Here is a 5,245-nt window from a genome sequence, read left to right as displayed (position 1 = left end):
AGAGCCCTGTTGTTCCTAGGTTGATCATCACTATTTACCTCTGTCCCACTAGCCCATGCAAACCTGCCTAAATGTTTTCCCATCCACCTTGTTCTTCCATTCCCCATCCCCTTCTTGTGTATTGCCTACCCCAACACCCAAACTATCATGTGTCTAGTCTCTCTTCTATTTTTTTTTTTTTTATCTTTACTGTTATTGCTGGTGTGAGATGATATCTCATTATTTTTTTGATTTGTATCTCTCTGAGGAGTCCTGGTATGGTGCTGTGGGTTAATATGCCAGACTGCAAAGCTGTTTGAACTGCAAGGTTGGCAGCTCAAGCTCACCAGTTGCTCCTTGGAAACCCTATACAGGGTCGTTATGGGTCGGAAAGGACTCGATGGCACTTAACAACAACACTGGCTTGTTATCATGAACACTTCTTCATATGTTTGTTGGCTGTTCAAATCTCTAGCTTGGTAAAGTGTCTGTTCATGTCCTATGTCCATTTTTAAATTGGGTTATTTGTCTTGTAGAGGTGTTGCAGTTCCCTATATATTTTAGAAATTATTCCCTTGTGTAATGCATCGTTGCAAAAGATTTTTTCCCATTCTGTATGTTCCCTTTTTGCTCTTTTGGTGAAGTCTTTTGATGCACATAAGTTTTTAATTTTTAGTATGGCCCAATCATCTATTTTGTCTTATTTTGTTTGTGCAATTTTCAAAATGTTTAGTAGTCTGTGTGTGCCCTGCGTTAGAGCCCTCAAATTTGTTCCTATTTTTTCATTGATGGCCTTTATAATTCTGGGATTCACATTCAGGTCTTTAATCCATTCTGAGTTGGTTTTGTACATGGCATGAAATAAAGGTCTTGTTTCAATCTTTTGCACATCGATTTCCAGTTCTGCCAATACCATTTATTGAAGAAACTATCTCCTCCCCATGCAATATACTTAGTCTCTTTGTCGAAAATCAGTTGGCTGCATGTGGATGGAATAATTTCTGGTTTCTCTATTCTGTTCTATTGATCTACGTATCTTTCATTGTACCAGTACCAAGCTGTTTTCACCACTGTAGCCGTGTAGTAAATTTTAATATCAGGGAGTGAGAAACTCCCAACTTTACTTTTCTTCTTAAACAATGCTTTGCTTATCCTGGGCCTCTTTCCTTTCCATATAAAGTTTGTAATTGTTTTTTTCCATCTCTTTGAAGAATGTCGCTGGAATCTAGATTGGGATTGCATTATATGTGTAGATTGCTTTGGGGATTATTGACATTTTCACAATGTTAAGTCTTCCTATCCATAAACATGGTATATTCATCCATTTTTGTAAGTCTCATTTGGTTTCTTGTAGTAGTGTTTTATAGTTTTCTTTGTATAGGTCCTTTGTTTCTCTGGTTATATTTATGTGTAAATATTTCATCCTTTGGCAGCTATTGTAAATGATATTGCTTTCCTAATTTCCATTTCAGTGCTGTTATTATTAGTATAGAGGAATTCAACTGATTTTTATATGTTGATCTTGTACCCTGCCACTTTTCTGAATTTTCCAATGAGGTCTAGTAGCTTTTTTACAGTGTCTTTAGGGTTTTCTATGTATAGGATCATATCACCTGCAAATAGAAAGAGTTTTATTTCCTCTTTGCCAATTTGAAAGGCTTTAATTTTCCTGTCTTGACTTATAGCTATGGCTAAGACTCCAACACAATTTTTAATAGGAGTGGTGACAAAGGGCATCCTTGTCTGGTTACTGTTCACAAAGGAACAACTTTCAATTTCTCTCCATTAAGAATGATGTTCACTGTTGTTTTTTATATATGCTCTTAATTATGTTGAAGAATTTCCCTTTAATTCCTACTTTGTTGAGTGTTTTTATCAAGAATGGATATTGGATTTTGTCAAATGCCTTTCCTGCATCAATTGATATGATCATTTTCCTTTTTAAAAAGTATTTTTAAAAATATATTTTTAAAAATATTATTTTGATTGTTTTTGTAATGTTGAGCCATTCTTGCATCCCTAGTATGAAACCCACTTGGTCATGGTGTTTTCTTTTGTGATATGTTGTTGGATTCTGTTGGCTAGGATTTTGTTGATAATTTTTGCATCTATGTTCATAAATGATATTAGTCTATAATTTTCTTTCTTAGTGATGTCCTTCCCTGGCTTTGGTATGAGGGTTATGCCTACTTCATAGAATGTACTAGGAAATTACCATCCTTTTCTATATTCTGGAATAATTTGTGACAGTTCTTCCCTGAATGTTAAGTAAAACTCACCAGTGAAGACATTTGGAACTGGACTTCTTTTTGGTGGGAGTTTTTTGGTGACTTTATCAATTTCTTCTTTTGTTATGGGTCTGTTCAAATTTTCTACTTCACTCTGTGTAAGTTTAGGTAGGTCGTATTTTTCTAAAAAAGTATACATTTCTTTTAAATTTTCTAATTACTTGGAGTACAACCCTTCATAGTATTCTCTTAATAGTCTTTTTACTTCCATTGGTTACGTTGCAAATCACCCATGTGGTTTCTTATGAGTGTCTATTTGTGTCTTCTCCCTCTTTTCTTTTGTTCGGTTTGCCAATGGTTTGCCAATTTTATTAACCCTTTCAAAAGAACCAGCTTCTTGTTCTGTTGATTTTTTCTATAGTTTTCCTGTTTTCTATCTCATTTATTTCTAATCTAATCCTTATTATTTATTTTATTTTTATTTTTTTTTGTGACTGCAGGCTCACTTTGTTAGATTATTTCTAATTGTTGGAGATGCTGTGTTAATGTGTTAATTTTAGTTGTTTCTTATTTTTGGATGTGTGCATTTATTGCAATAAATTGTCCTTTCAGCACCACCTTCACTGTGTCCCAAAGATTTTGGTATATTATGTTTTCATTCTCATTTTTTTCTAGGAACTTTGAGAATTTATGTTTAATTTCTTTTACTACCCAGTCACTTTTCAGCAGGGTGTTATTCAGTTTCCATGTATGTATGTATGTATGTATATATGTAATTCATACCGAAAGCTGTGGTCTTTGATCTTCAGTAAATGTTTTAAGTCCTCTTCACTTTAAGCAAGCAAGATTGTATCATCTGCATATCACAGGTTGTTAGTGATTCTTCCTCCAACCCTGATGCCATGTTTTTCTTCATATATCCCAGATTCTCAGATTATTTGCTCAGCATACAGATTGACTAAGTATGGTGAATGAATAAAACCTTGTCACACACCTTTCTTAATTTTAAACCATTCAGTGTTCCCATGTTCTGTTTGAACAACTGCTTCTTGGTCCAGGTATAGATTCCTCATAAGCACAATTAAGTGTTCTGGAATACTCACACTTCACAATGTTGTCCATAGCTTATCATGATCCACACAATCAAAAGCCTTTGCATAGTCAATAAAACACAGCTAAACATCTTTCTGATATTCTCTGCTTTCATCCAAAATCCATGGGATATCAGCAATGATATCCCTTGTTCCATGGCCTCTTCTGAATCCAGCTTGAACCTCTGGAAGTTCTCTGTCAATGTATGGTTGTAGCCATTTCTGTATTACCTTTAGTAAAACTTTACTCACATAGGATATCAAAGAGATTGTCCTATGATTTCTGCGTTCTTTTGGGTCACCTCTCTTTGGAATGGTAACTATCTCTTTGGAATTTGTAACTATCAATAAGTATGAACTAATTGTTGTCATTATGTTAATTTTTATGTGGTGATGCTGGTTCTTTTGTTCTGCATTCCTTCCTGTGTTGAGTTCATTTTTTTTGTGTGCTCTTGTCTGTTTCTTCTTAGTTTTAATGCTTCCATGTTCTTCTTGGATCTTCATTTTTTAAGTCTTCATTATTATAGTATGTTGTGAAGTATTAATTTTCTTTGAAGTTTCTCTATAATCTCTTAATTTTTTTTGATCTTCATTTTTATGGCATGTTTTAAAGTATTAATTTTCTTTGACGTTAGTCTATAATCTACTAACTTTTCCTCAATTTGCGTCAGTTTATTTTATCCTTCAATCTACCTGACCTCCTCACCATCTGTTCCTATATTTTTCCCTTCTTTGACATTGTTATTATTTTAATCTTTGATTGACCTCCCAGGTTCTCTGAATTTGTATAATTTTGTTCTGTTCTGGACTATTCTATCTGCTGATTGAGTTCTAGTTGGTATTTCCACATCTTTCAATCCCTGGTTGTTGTCTATTCTTGTTAGTTCTCAGTCCAAAGAACTCCCTTTAGGATGTTTTGAAGTGCTGGTTTGTCTTTGACAAAGTCTCTTAGCTGCTGTTTATCCTGGAATGTTTTGATTGCACCATCATATTTGATTGACAGCTTTGCTGCATAGATGATTCTTGGTTGGCAGGTTTTTTTTCTTCTAGAGTTTTATATATGTCTCCCCATTGCCTTCTTGCCTGAATGGCTTGCTTTTGTAAGTAACACTTATCTTTTCCCTAGCTGATTTCAAGATTCTCTCCTTGTCTTTGATTTTGGAGAGCTTGATTATGATACATGTTGGTGATTTTCTTTTTGGGTGTATCCTTGCTGGGGTTCATTCAGCTTCTTGAATGCCTATTTTCTCATCCTTCAAGATGTTAGAGAAATTTTCTTCCAGAAATCCTCCACTATCTCCTCTGTGGACTTGTGTGATTCTACCTGTTCTGTGATGCCAATAATTCTTAAGTTATTCCCCTTCATGTTGTCTAACATGAATCTTAGAATCTCTTCTGATTTTTTTTTAAAAATTTTTTTTCTGCTTGCTCTTCTTTCTTAGCAGCATTGAGAGATTTGTCATTTAGATCACTGGTTCTGCCTTCCATCTCTTCAATTCTATTCCTTTGCCCTTTCAGTGTATTGCCAATTTCTGATATCTTATTATTAATCGTTGGTATCTCTTTTTACTGTAGCATCGTGGTTACAAATTGGTCTGTGAACCACAAGGTCAGCAGCTCGAAACTACCTGCTGTTTGTGGGAGAAAGATGAGGCTTTCTGCTCCTGTAAAGATTTATAGCCTCAGAAACCCTGTACAGGGTCGCTATGAGTTGGAACCAACTCCACAGCACATAACAACAACAACAACCTCTTTTTGCAGGTTTTGAATTATTTCCAATGCTATATGTATCTTATTTGAGTGTTCCTGTAGCACTTTCCTGACTTCTTTATTTTCCTCTACCCCTCTACTGGACCAATAAACAACATTCTTATCAATGGAGAAAGGATTGAAGTTGTCAAGGACTTCATTCTTCTTGGATCAACTATCAACACTCGCGGAAGTAGC

This window comes from Chrysochloris asiatica, unplaced genomic scaffold, assembly GCF_000296735.1.
Source record: "Chrysochloris asiatica unplaced genomic scaffold, ChrAsi1.0 scaffold00085, whole genome shotgun sequence".
Lineage (NCBI taxonomy): Eukaryota > Metazoa > Chordata > Mammalia > Afrosoricida > Chrysochloridae > Chrysochloris > Chrysochloris asiatica.
The sequence above is the reverse complement of the archived record's forward strand: the minus strand, read 5'-3'. Positions refer to the sequence as shown.